Source organism: Siniperca chuatsi, linkage group LG16, assembly GCF_020085105.1.
Source record: "Siniperca chuatsi isolate FFG_IHB_CAS linkage group LG16, ASM2008510v1, whole genome shotgun sequence".
Taxonomy (NCBI): domain Eukaryota; kingdom Metazoa; phylum Chordata; class Actinopteri; order Centrarchiformes; family Sinipercidae; genus Siniperca; species Siniperca chuatsi.
Genome location: NC_058057.1, coordinates 4247632 through 4262515, shown reverse-complemented (window position 1 = coordinate 4262515; position 14884 = coordinate 4247632).

Genomic DNA, 14884 nt, shown 5'->3' with positions numbered 1-14884 from the left:
TTTGGGATGGACTGAAATTAGCATAGGAGTCCTCTGTCTGATAAAGAATGATTCTGTGGACAGACTATTAAATGTTCAATTTCAATGCCATATACCAGAACAGGGTCAAGGGTGTGGTTAAAACAGTGAGTGGGTTTATGTACACTCTGACAGAAGCCCATCGAATCTAATAATGAGATAACTGCAGTACTCATTATCAAGGGCCACATGAATATTAAAATCACCTACAATAATTACTTTCTGTTTTAAAAAGGACTAAACTTGATAAAAACTCTGAGAATTCAGATAAAAATTCAGAATAAAGACCAGGAGTGTGGTACACTATAACAAATAGAATTGGCTGTCTTGTTTTCCACGTTGGTTGCGAGAGAACTAAGAACAACTTTTGAATGATTTATAATTTAGTTTAGGTTTATGGTTGATTAATATGCTTGAGCCAAAGATGGCTGCAACTCCACCTTCTCGGCCGGTGCCTCGAGGAATGTGAGCATTATTGTTATGAATGAGTGGATTCATTTAGGCTAACATATTCTTCATGACCCAGCCAGGTTTCAGTAAGGCAAAATAAGTCAATATAATCTGATATTAAAATTGTTCACTAGAACTTTTGGGTGGGTAAGTGCTCTGGAAGTGCAGAGAAGAGTGTAAGACTGCCTCCTGGTCTCAACTCTATTGATTACTGACTAATTATCAGGTAATTGTACCTACTCAGTTTCTAACAGCAGTATGCAGTACATTCAGAATCAGAAATACTTTGATCCAGAGGGGAAACTCCTTTGTCACAGCAGCTCACAATCACGTCAGTGCACACAGGAATAGAAGTACTAAGTAAAAAATATAATACGCTATAATACAGGTCAAATAAATTAAGTACCAAGTGGGTATAAGTATAAAATTAAAATAAGTGTATAGTACAAAGTGGATTTACCGGTTGATGATAAGTATGTATGGTATAATAATACAATGTAATAATACAAGTAGTAAGTAATAGTGCATGAACTGTCCAGTTAAGTGATTGTTGTGCCATTGTTGCCCTTTATGTGTGTGTTTTTAAACATTAAACATGATGTGCTTGATGATATTATTAATCGAAATACCCTACCCAAAGTGCTTGCTCTGGGTGGGAATTGTTGGGTCTCTGTAAATATTATAAAGAATACAGTCTAGACCTACTCTGTAGTAAAAGTGTAATGAGATAACTTCTGTTATGAACTGGCGCTATATAAATAAAATTGAATTAGTCTTACCTCATGAATACTTTTATGCGAAACACAGTAATGATTGTAGAACGTGCAGTGCATTAAAAAAGTCCCAATTTTAGTTCACTCTCTCAATACATTATAATTCTGCTTCTTTAAGTAGTGGATTTTCCCCTTCCCTTTTGTTTTTTACTTTTAGACCCTTCCCCTTGTTTGCCATGATATATGATATAAGATTATTGCTGATTGGAGTTGAGTAATTTCATTTAAATAAATAATTTTTCTCTTAATGAACTCTATAGAAAAAATACAGAGTGCAGAACTCCATGGTCAAAGCACACCTGAAAGTTCTATTGTTGACCAAGTACTTGAACCTGATCAGATGAGGACAAGTTTCCAGCTTTTCAGTATTGTGTATGAGTTACAACATTTAGACAACCTGATTAATTTCATTGTATGCAATCTCTTGTAGACCAGATATTACATAATTAAATCAAAGTTATTGACAAAATGGTTCCAGAGTGCCTATGATTTTTGAACATTGTAGTAGGTGGTGCTTCACATTCATAACACCCCATGACTTAACACAGGGATGTTTTCAGTATACAAGAGTTTGTTTTTATCTGAAATGTCTGTTGCTCAACCTAATTCTCATGGTGAAATCATTTGTCATAAAGATATGTCATTAGAAAACATTCATTTACAGCACATAACCACTTTTTTTGGTGTTTCCCATCTTGCATTTCTGATTCTGATTGCAGTGTTCCCCACTTCCCTTCACTTTACATTTTTGATTAACTGTATATTGCATTTTGTTTTATTAAAATTAAATATTGCTGAATCAAATTTTTATACAAATTTTCTGAATATTATACTGAACAGCTTGTGTAATATGATCAACTAATAAACATGTATAATAGTGTCACAGATATGCCAGGCCTCACCAGCCTGTAATCACCCACACCTGCTCCCAATTACACTCCTGCTCCCAATTAGTTCCAATCACAGCCAGTACAAAAGCACACCACTCACCTCAGTCAATGTCCGACCTCGTTTGAATCTAGGACTCTGTCACTCCGTATCTTACCTATTTCCCTTGTCTCCAGCGTTTCCCTTGTCTGCCTCCAGTGCTCTCCCCATTTGCCTCCAGTGATCTTCCACCTACAGACTTCCCTCTCTCCATATCCTCTATCTCGGGCTATCATTCAATAAAGAACATTCTGGTCCATCTTGGTGTCCCCTGCCTGTCTATGTATGTAACATAAGGTTGGACCTATACCACAAGGATGACAGCCCGTTGTCCCGATGGCCCCTTCCTAGACCTGGAGAGTCTGGTCCAGAGGTACCTCCTCAACCCCCCTTCACCACTTCTGGCAGCTAGCGAGATGGCACAGCCAGGGACCTTCTCAGGCTCAGTGGTGGAGTGTGAGGAGTTTCTGGTGAGATGCTACCTGGTCTTCCACCTGTATCCATCCCAGTTCCTGACTGAATGGTCTAAGGTAACCTTCATAGTTCTCCGGCTAGATGGCCCGGCACTGAGCTGGGCGGGATCCCTATGGGAGCGAGACGAGGCAGTCCTCAACTCTTTGGGCCGGTTCTTAACACTCCTCAGGAGGGAGTTTGGCCCGCCAGTCACCAATTAGTAACGCAGCAGCCTCCTCCAGTCCCTGCTGGATCGCAGCAGTCATCACTTCCTGCGGGATGACAGCAGCTCCCCGCTTCCACCCCCGACGTGCCGACGCCAGTTTCCAGAGGGGCCCGGCTTTGGTCTTCACCGCCGGCCTCCAGAGGGTCCCAGCCTTGGTCTTCGACCCGGCCTCCGGTGACCTCCTGCCTGTACCATAGGCATTCCAACAAGCCCCCAGAGGGGGTTGACCTTAATCGCAAGGTGCAGGATTGCAGCTCAGACTCTATCAAGCCCCCGGGCCATCCACCCGGGGTACCCTGCACCTCACCTGTCCAGTCTCTGGGCCATCCATCCGAGGTCCCCAGCTCCATCCTGGTCCAAGCTCCTGGTCGTCCATCTGAGGCCTCCCAGCTCTACACCTGCCCAGGCTCTGGCCGGTCACCCGGATCAGCCCGCTCCCCGTGGTGGAGGACAGCCACCAAGTTGGGGGGGGCGGCCCCCGAGTTGGTGGCTCGCCTTTCCCTTGTCTGCCTCCAGTGATCTCCCCGTCTGCCGTCTGCCTCCAGTGATCTCCCTCCTACAGATGTCCATCTTGGTGTCCCCTGCCTGTCTGTGTATGTAACAAATAGTACATTTTGTCGTTTTTATTAGACTATACGTGATTATGTTTAGAATCTAAACTTAGATGTTGAAGTGCAAGTGCTTATAATATACAAGGTAAAAAATTAGATATATCATTTTACAACACAGGGTTGTATAACAAGATTAAGTTGTATTTTCCTTTATGCTACTCACAAGTTCTTATATTAAGTCACAAACGTAGGAGAGAACTATTTTGATCAGACTTAGAAAATGGATCAGCAGAAAGAAAAAAAAAAAAAGAAATTTCGCTTGCCTTTCAGGGCTTCCTTGGTATATAGATGCGGAGTTATAAATACAATGGGAGTGAATGGGCCTTAATAGGCTTTAATGCATGATATAATTATTCATAAACTCATCATAATGACCTCATGAAAACGTGATCAGTTTGCATTATTTAGCATTCCAAAATAACAATGGAGTTTGTACTGTGTACAATGGGTGTATGTGATTGATTTAAAATGATGGCCATTAAAAACAATCAGAATTTTACTGTTTGAAATGTGGTCAGACTTGAACACACAATATTCTGCCCAAACTAGAACAGGTTAGGTTATTTCTAATGTTTCTTTCTTATGTCGGTGCTGTTTTATCTGTGCTCTTCATAATATTATAATGACATGCATAAGAGTTATGGACAGTGTTTTTAAAGCCCTTTTTCACTCACACTACATCTGTAACTCAGCCAATACATTAAGGTCAGTGGGTTTTCATATGATTAGAAAGTCATCCAAAAATCATGCCTATTAGCAGGAATGTGCACAGCAATCACATATTTTCTTCAGGAAATGCTTCTCTAGATATGCAAATTTTTGGAAATATTAGAAATGCACAAAATAGCACAAAATTAGGCATATAATATCAAGTGTAGAGTATATGTAGCATAAACTGAAAAGGGCTTGGAAGAAGAATAATTGCTGTAAGCAGCAATAATATTAATAAAATGTAATTGCCTCTGCAGTTATGCCAAATGAATACAAGGCAGGGACATAAAAGTTCAAATTGACAATTGACACTTTACAAATGGCTAAAAAAGACATAAGTCTGCATAAGAAAAGACATGGTTTTAACAATGGTACACATTCAGGGTCATAAATTAAGGGAAAGTGGAGCCTGAGATGCCGTCAAAAGGTTTGTAAGACAAGGTTTTCTCCAAAGTAAACCTCTCTGAAGGAACACGACAGTTCTTTATGCCTCACTGGTAAACCAGATTTGCCAAGTACGTCAGGCTGGAAATTTGTGGCCTGAAACCTTATCCTCTACAATCTGTGTCAGTCAAATCCATTTGACAAGTGGCATTTGAGACAGGGGGCTTGTTTCTTCGTTTTGCACAATCACAAAACTGGTTTGAAATGCTTTCTGATGAGCAAGGTAGGAAAACAATATGGTTGTACTGACAAGTCTTTATCTGGTGTCTGTCAAAATGTTTTGCAACTAAAATACGACCAAATGCAATGTGTCTTTGAATAATGTTCTAGGTGACAAGTTGTTGATTGGAAATATCAAGCAGAGGCTAGGAGAGGGCAAAATAGATTAGATTTGAACAAATTATCATTTGCTTTCCAACTGTTTTGACTTCAAACATGGAGCTTCAATGTATAAAGAGATTAATGAGATAAGACAGGATAAGATAAGACTATTTATCCCTGAGGGGGAAATTCATATTACAGCAACATAGAGACAGGCTGAGAGGTAAGAAAACAGACAGAACTATCTGAATAAAATAATGAAAATAAAGAGATTAAAGAACAAATTACAATTTAATGATATACTGTATGTATCACCGTTTAATGTGTGTGGTAAATGTCTCAGCCCCATGTGCAGCAGTTCTGCGAATTGCCACCCTCAGGCAAGGCTGGCTTACTAAATGGGCAAAATGGGTGTCCAAACCCCAGGCTTCCCAAATTCCCTGGGTTCACTGCATGCCACTTGTTTTTTGGTAATTTGATTAATTGTCAGTTTGTTAGGGATTCATTTGCACCACTAAAATACTATATCAAATAAATGGAGTCCTGCATTATTTCCCAAACTGTGGCCCTGTCTTGTATAGGGGCCCTGTGTCAAAATCTAGCTTTTAAAGACCTTTTTATTATATAGTTAATATTGTTTTCGCAGGGTGCATATTTCTAAATAAAGTTATGTTTAAATCAAATTACCACAACTAATTTAACTACCACTAACTGTTTAGCTCCCCTCCTGACCTGTTTTCACATTCACTGTTAGATGTCTCAACATTTCTTGCAGCTTAATCAAGACAAGATGGAGATTGATTTATTTCCTCCCACAGACACACTATTACTCCAAGACAATGTTGAGGCCTATCAGTTTACATTAAAGCCAGCAGCTAAAACCTATTGTAGCAAAATTAGTAAATGCCATACTTTTGTCTCATTTAGATTATTGGAAGGCATTATATTTCACTCTGCTAAAATACCATGTATTGGTTTAAAAAAAAGAGGGAAAAAAAGGCAGCTGGTGAACATGGATGAACACACCTGTTCTGTTTTAGCTGCCTTCCATTGGCTCCCACTTACTTTTAAAATTGATTTAAAAAAAAATTGTATTAACTAACTAAGGCCATTCATGCAGTCTTGCCCTGTCCTATATTAGTGACCTTTCACCCCATATGTACCTGTATGTAACTGTACTTTTGCAGTCAAGGCCTCAAGGTTTTGGAATAGCTTGCCAGGGGACCTCATTCAGTTGGTCCAGACTGAAATATTTTAGGAACAACTAGTATTCATGGTCCCTTGCGGATGAATCCGACTGATTTTGGTGATCTTCTAATTTTTCCCTCTAGTGCCACCATGAGGTTGATATGTGTTGTTTTGAGTGAAATGTCTCAACTATTGGATGTATTGTCATGAAAATGTGTTAAAACAGTAAAGTCCCCCTTAGGATGAATTGCATTAACACTTATCTGGTCAAACTTTTAATTCGTCCAATACTTGTTTTATGACTACATCTGATTCATTCATTCATTTAATATGAATCACAAATTTCTGGACCCAAATGCAAGACTCAGAGAGAAGGTTAGAAATAGTAAAACAGTTTACTGTGAGGTGAGGGAGGAGAAGATGATTCAGGTGAGCGGGGCAGGATGGCAGGGCTGGCTGGCAGCATGAATGGATCCGTGAGCACAGAAAGCAGTCTGGAGTGGCAGAGAGTGCAACAAGCGAACACAGGGGAACAAGAATCAAACAGGAATCCAAAAAATACACAAAACAACAACTAGACAGGTAGTTGACCAAGCCACTTTACCACAGAGGAAGCAGAACAAATTGGCAAAGACCCCCCTTCTCTCTCTAAGTACATTTAGTGAAGAGCTGGGGTAGATATACTGCAGGGTCTTGATTGGTGGATGAGTCTCAGGTGTGCAAGAGGTAGCGAGGGAGAACCAGGTGTGCAGGTGATTGGCAGCTGAAGCAGGAACAGAGCACCACGCCCAGATGGACACACGCACACAGAAAACAAACAGGGGACTCACAGGGAACACAAGGAGAGGAAAAAACAGGAAAAACAGGGAATGAGGAGGAGGCCAGCCAGACCATTACAGAATTAGAATCAGCTTTACTGACCAAGTATGTGTACACATACAAGGAATTTGACTAGAGAGATTAAAGATAGAAATTGAACAACAAATCTGAACAAAGATAGGTAAAGATAAACATAGAACTATTATATACATACAAGTAGGTGAAAAAATAGGTGTAAATATATAAAAAAAAAAGCAACAGTGACCAACAACATACAATGTAAAAAAATATAGTACAAAGAAATAAATATTGACTGGATATACATGAAGTGGGTGCTTGTGTACAGTATGTATACATGGCTGTAATATAACAGTATATACAACATGCAGGATTTATATTTGACAGTGATGGATGACATGTACTTGTTAAAAACACTGTATTTAAACTAGAAATATAATTTAGAATTTGTAGATGAGTGGATGTTTTAGTGTCACAGGGTTATTGACACTATATGACTGATTTAACTGTTCATCAGAGTAATGGCCTGTGGAAAGAAACTGTTCTTGTGTCTGGTTGTTTTGGCATACAGTGCTCAGTCCAGTGATGTTTCCTGCCCGTTTCCTGACTCTGGATGGAGGGCAGGTTGGCAACAATGATTTGTCTACAGACCTGCAGATTTGTCTGTTGTAGTCTGTTCCTGTCCTGTTTGGTGGTCAATCCAAACCAGACAGTGATGGATGTACAGAGAACAGTCTGGATGATTGCAGTTTAGAACTGGATCAGCAGCTCCTCAGGCAGGTTGAACTTGCTAAACTAGAGCGGGAAGTACTGTACATCCTCTGCTGGGCTTTTTGATGATTGTGTCTATGTTGGACGCCCACTTTAGGTCCTGGGAGATTGTGGATCCCAGAAACCTGAAGGTTTCCACAGCAGACACAGTGCTGTTGAGTATGGTGATGACTTCACACACCTTCAATGATTTGTAAAAAGTACCAGAGAGCGCCACACTGACGCTGGCATCTGTAGCACTATCTTGGTGCAAAACTGATGACAGTCCCATCAGCCTGTGTGTTTATCACTGATTAGCAAATGTTAGCATGCTAACATGCTAAGCCAAGATGGAAACCCACGGTAAACATTATACCTGCTAAACATCAGCATTGTAACATGATAAAGATGGTGATGATGAAGAATTTTAAATCTTTCCAGAGAACTGATAAACTTCTCCCAGGAAATTCTGCTGTCAAATGACCTTTGCAGGACTCGGGAGATCACTAATGGAAAGTTGAATGACGATTTCTCAATTTATGACTGGCCTACAAAAACTTACGGAGAATGAACAAAAAAGGTTTAGGGCCAATTCTGACAAACTATGCCAGTTTAGTAAATTACAACTCTCTCTGACTGTGCATAGCACAACCTGACACCACCCTTTTCAAGGATCCATCAAGTGGAACTCAGGACTCATAAGACTAAGAAGGCAAAGGACAAAGATACTGACTTTGCAATGCAGAATTGAAATGTACATTATATTGATATGTTATGTGTCATTAAGCATATATAAAAGAAGGTGAAGTTTTGAGTTAACATTCAGTGCGCATGCGCCAGCCTGCCTGTTGCCGTAGCTCCGTCTCGTCGTCTTACTTTTTCCAACTTTTAGCTTTCCTTTTTTCTTCCAAACTTGAGTAACTTGTGTGTAAGTATAATTTAAACTACGCTCTTTACGAAAATGAGAGTAGAAAGTGTTTTAGTACTTTTTTTTGCCGTGGAACAACTTCTCCTGCTGCTAGTTTAGGGCACCGCTGCAGATCAGCTGTTTGGCCACAATGTTTACACCAGGGAACAGCTGATCGCGCTGAAGCTGAGCGGCATGGCACCCAGGACAACCGATGTCCCCACTGAGATCTGGAAGAGGACACACTGAGGATGCAGAGGTGGAACGAAGCGGCGAGGGATGAGAGAGGGGTGCAGACAAAAGAGACTTAAGAACAAGAGATTTAAGCCATGTCTGCCTTATCTCGTCATGGGCAACGTGAGATCGCTGGCGAATAAAATGGACGAGCTAACAGCGTTAGCCCGGAATCAAATGGAGTTCCGTGAGTGTAGTTTGATGTGCTTCTCAGAGACATGGCTACACCAGGATATCCTGGACCATAATGTTTCCATCGACGGCTTTCAGACTGTTTGGGCCGACAGGGATCACACCAGGAGCGGTAAGCAGAAAGGTGGCGGGCTTGCTGTTCTAGTTAACAACAGATGGTGTAACCCTGGTCACGCTACTATCAAGCAGAGTATCTGTATTGAACATTGAACTGTTAGCTGTGGGACTCCGGCCATATTATCTGCCACGTGAATTCTCACATGCCATTGTTGTGGCTGTTTACATCCCCCCCTCTGCTAACCCTGCATCGGCGTGCAACGCCATTCACACCGCCATAGCACAACTCCAGACTCAACACCCGAATGCACTCATATTAATCTCGGGTGACTTCAACCATGTCAGTGTTTCAACAACACTAATTTCACCCAGTATGTAAGTTGTCCTACTAGAAAGGAGAGGACACTGGACCTGCTGTATGCTAACATTAAGGACGCATACAGCTCTTCCCCCCTCCCCCTCCTGGGTAGGTCAGACCACCTCAAACCCTGTTATGTGCCTTTGGTTAAAAGGCAGCCTGCGACCACAAGAACAGTGAGGAGATGGTCAGAGGACACTGATGGGCTCCCTGAGTGCATCACTGGTTACATTAACTTCTGTGTGGACTGCAATGTCCCAACTAAGATGGTCCATTGTTATCCAAATAACAAACCGTGGGTAACAAAGGACATTGAAGACATCCTGAATGCCAAGAGGAGGGCCTTCACTGATGGTAATAGGGAGGAGGTGAGGGCTATCCAAGCCGACCTGAAGGTGAAGACCAGGGAGGCCAAGGAGAAGTACAGGAGGAAGCTGGAGTGGAAACTCCAGCAGAACAACATGAGAGAGGTCTGGAGTGGCATAAAGAGCATCACTGGCTTCAGACCGACTGGCAGCAGAGGAGTTGAAGGCAGCTTGGCCAGGGCCAACAAACTTAATCTGTTCTTTAACAGATTCAACACACCGGCTCCTGCTCATCCCCCCTCTAACTCAGCTGCTGTTGGCCCTCAGACTCCTCTGTGTCCACTGCTCCCCCCACCCCCATCTTCCTGGGATAATCCTGCCCCCCCCTCAACTGGCTATCAGGCTAAAGGCCCTCTTCACACTACTAATGACCCCCCCTCCCCCGACTGTAACCTCTGCTGTGTGCCTGACTGCTGACCAGGTGAGAGGACAGCTGATGAAACTCCACTCAAACAAAGTTGCAGGCCCCGATGGAGTTAGCCCCGGGGTGCTAAAAGCCTGTGCCCCCCAGCTATGTGGAGTCCTTCAACATGTCTTCAACCTGAGCTGAGTCTTCAAAGGGTCCTTGTTCTGTGGAAGACATCTTGCCTCGTTCCTGTGTCGAAGACGCTGCATCCCAGTGGCTCCAAGGACTACAGACCGGTAGCACTGACCTCCACACATAATGAAGACCCTGGAGAGACTGGTGCTGGAACAGCTGCGGCCCATGGTCAGACCCCTCCTAGACCCCCTTCTCTGAGTACAGGGCTGTGGTGGGGAACTTTGTCTCATGGAGCAGAACCATCTGTAGCTCAATGCGATAAAGTCTAAGGAGCTGGTTGTGGATATACGAAGGGCCAAGGCACCAGTGACCCCGGTTTCCATCCAGGGGGTCAGTGTGGACATGGTAGAGGATTACAAGTACCTTGGAGTACACATGGACAATAAACTGGACTGGGCTAAGAACACTCAAGCTCTGTACAGGTAGGGCCAGAGCTGCCTCTATTTTCTGAGGAGGCTGAGGTCCTTCAACATCTGCCGGACAATGCTGAAGATGTTTTATGAGTCTGTGGTGGCCAGTGCTATCCTGTATGCTGTTGCATGCTGGGGCAGCAGGCTGAGGGTAGCAGACGCTAACAGACTCAACAAACTGATCTGTAAGGCCAGTAACATTGTGGGGGTGGAGCTGGACTCTCTGGCAGTTGTGTCAGAGAGGAGGATGCTGGCCAAACTACATGCCATCTTAGACAGTGTCTCCCACCCACTCTGTATTATTATCATCAACCGGTAAACCCACCCACCTTAATTTATTTTCTGACCTGCATTACAGTGTATTATATTTTTTGCTAGTACTTCTATTCCTGTGTGCACTGACGTGATAGTGAGCTGCTGTAGCAAAAGAGTTTCTCCTCGGGGATCAATAAAGTATTTCTGATTCTGAGTCTGATTCTGAGTTAGACTGCGAGTGGTGAAGTTTTGCTACAAAACCAGAGAAAGCACAAACGCTTGTTCTCTTGTGCTCTTGTTCTCTTGTTCTCTGCCTCTCTTCAGTCCTTTGACTTCCACGTTCTTGACCCTCTGCCCCGTGGCCTTGTGCCTTGTCGCGGAAGAGCAGGCTGCTCCAGAAACAAGCTTGCTTCCCTCTGGACGGAGATCAGCCCAAGCCCATTGAACGCACCCGACCTGCTGAAGGCCAGCCCCCAACCAACTCTGAAAGAAACCTTCTACAAGAAATCGGCTCCAGTCTGGCTGCTCAGTGCCTGCACGCCTGCACTTCTTACAAGACCAAAAGTTAGACCTGGAACCAACAAGCCACAATGGCTCCATCACACCGAGCCAAGTGGGGGTGTGTGAAAATGCTATCACCCTGCCGCCTCCTGAACGGAGAGAGACAAGTCAACTCAAGTCACCATGTGGGACCGGATGCACTCCCTGTTCTAAGGGTGGTACCCCAAGCTGAAATTATTGCAAGTTATATTCTGTTATTTAGTAAATACTGATTATTTCTGATAGCCGAAGTTGAGGGTCATACCCTCTACTTCAATTTTGTATCAATTATGAATTATCATAATTATCATATTTTAATATCATTTAAGGAATTAACACTACAGCATGTTAACTTTGTCATTTTTAGTTCAAAGCACCGCTGTGCCTAAATATGGCTGTAATGATGTAATGTAATGATATTGTATTCATTTTCATGTGGATATCTGTTAATTTCATTTCATGAACATTAAGAAGATTTTCAGCTCCTCTGAAGTGGTTTTAAGGCTGCCTCCAGAGATGAGCACCTCCCACTGGTTTGTGTGCTCTGACATTTTTTTTCAAAAACCTGGTCGTCTATGTACTGTTTGAAGTAATCAGAGGGCCTCCAGTCTTGGTGGTTGTGGCCAGTGTTGTTCTGCAAAGTATTCTCCTCCACAACAGGGTTGAAACTTAATTGACAAAGAAAGGAGAGGTATAGTTTAATGTACAAATGTATTCATGGTTCAACATTAATGTTTTTATTCCAGGCAAGTGGGTCAGGAATCTACTTGCCTGAAGTCAATTTTTACTTGCCCCTATACAAATTGTTTTATTTATTTGCGGTTATCAAACTTGAGGTACCTTTTAAAAATGACCCCATTTTATCCGCCTTGCTCTCAAACTTGCAGCAAACTACTGTGCAATACACAGTTGGAGTTTTGCCCACATCCTCTAACGCCACCCAACAAAACTCCCGTTTCCAGGGTAACTGAAATGCTCTCTCATGCTTCAGCTAATAAACTTTGTTTTTACCCGCAGCCATTTTCTTGCAAGTACCTGATCGTAACTGCGCATGTGCAACTCTCAACACTGCAACTCACTCCTTAGCTATTTCCATCATCAGCTCTGGAAAAAAACTATGTATTTAATTCTTTTTTGCTAGATTTACTAGCCTGACGTGGCATTTTACTTGCCAATCGGGCAAACCTTATTGTTGAGCCCTGGTATAATTAATTATGTCCTCTTCTGAGCTTTCACCTTCTTGCTCTTATGTCTGGCTCTCCTCCACCTCATCTCCTGACAGCTCTAAGGCTGACTCTCCTTCCACACTTGTGAGTAAGATCCTTTCTGCCTCACTTAGCCCTCTGCTTCCTGAAGTATGGAAACTGGTTACAGATGTTTCTTGTTTCATTTGACGTGATTACCAAGGTAATGCCGTGATGGCATATCCATCCTTAACTGCCTCCAGGATGTGAAATGCCAGATGGCAAAAAACTGCCTTCAGTTAAATGATAACAAGACAGAACTGATTGTTTGTGGTCCCCCCAACACCACAGGGAGTATAGCTAGCCATTTAGGAACATTGACATCAAACCTTCATGCCCATGCCAGGAATCTTGGTGTCATGTTTGACTCTGCACTTAAATTTGACAAACAAATCAACTCTGCAGTAAAAGGTTGCTACTTTCAGCTAAGGAACACTGCCAAACGTAGGTCCATCCTTTCTCTCAACAATATGAAGACCACCATCATCTCCTCAAGGCTTGACTGCTGCAACTCACTGTACCTGGGTGTTGGCCGGTCCTCATTGTCTCACCTGCAGCCGGTGCAGAACTCTGCAGTGAGACTTCTAACCGGTACCAGAAAAAGAGACAGCATTACACCGGTACTAGCTTCAGGGCATGCCAGTTCAATCGGGTTCAGATCAGGTGACCTACAGTATTAAATGGAAAAGTCAAACATTTGTGCCTCGACACAGAATAAAACCAGATGCATCCAGCTGTAATTGCAGATCTAGTGATGTAGCCAAAATGATATATGGCAATGAAAAAATGTTTAAACTTTTTATTATTTTTTTATAACATCTGTTTATAGATTTTAGGATCTGCTGCATTCGGTAAGCATGATTTATCTGCCTCATGGTTGCCTTGAATATTTTTGTTAGCTATGGCCTGCTAGCTATCGAGTAGTAGCTAGCTAATGATATTGCTAGCCAACTCACACTAGTTAACGATATCGCTAACTCACACTAGCTAACAATATTGCTAACTCACGCTAGCTAACTCGCACTATAGCTAGCTAGTGCTAGCTAACACTAGTATTAGTTAAATGTATCTGGTTATTCTGAACTAGCTAATTAAAGTATGAGGCAGACAAATTATGCTTCTGTCATAGCAGCACATGCTGAAGTTAGCTATTTTAGTATCCTGAAGTTAGCTATTTTAGTGATTGCTAACTTCAGTTGAAATAATGTAGGTAAACATCCCTATTAAGCCCACCAATTCTGCTTTTCAGACATTATGTATATTCTGCCCCAATTTAAGTGAGAACATTTAAGTTAAAATGAAAGTTTAAACTCTCATTTGAAGTGTCAATAATTCAGTTATGCCAATTTCTAACGTTTTTATTGTTTAATTTGTCAAAATATGTCAAAAGTCTGGCATGGGCTTAATGGGTACTGTGAGAATTAAAAATTTAAATGAAGGTTGCTTGCCTATTATATTAATACCATGTTGAAACTTTTGTACACATATACACACACACACACACACACACACACACACACACACAGGGCACGAGGCTTAACAATTCAAAGTGTTGTCCTGCAGACTTGCTGACTGCAGGGAAAAGTTGATTAGCTGTTGCAAACAGGCTTACATTTATACAAGGAAACAGGGATTTCAGAAAGAACATCATGTACCGAGGACAGTATGTATTGTAATGACCATGAGAGGAAAAGTAATGTTGTCCATTGTGTTGTTCTTAGTTGTTCAGTACGTGCTCCCTTCTGACTGTTAATACTAAAATAATATGTATGCTGGTGTAAATAGTTGTGTTTAGCCGTTGTAAATTTCATTAATTTTACGGTCTATTCCAGCTTAACCTGACTGAAAATGAAAGTATGAGGAGGAGAAGGATCACACAGCTGGATGCTCTTTGGTGCACGGTAGGATAGTAGGTTAATTCATTTAAGAACTCCTACTTTTCATTGGAACATATGACATTGCTTTGGCACAGGATATTACATATTGTTGTTTCTTGAAGCTGACTGTTAAATGGTAAATGGACTGTACTTATATAGCACCTTTCTAGTCTTTCTGACTACTCAAAGAGCTGC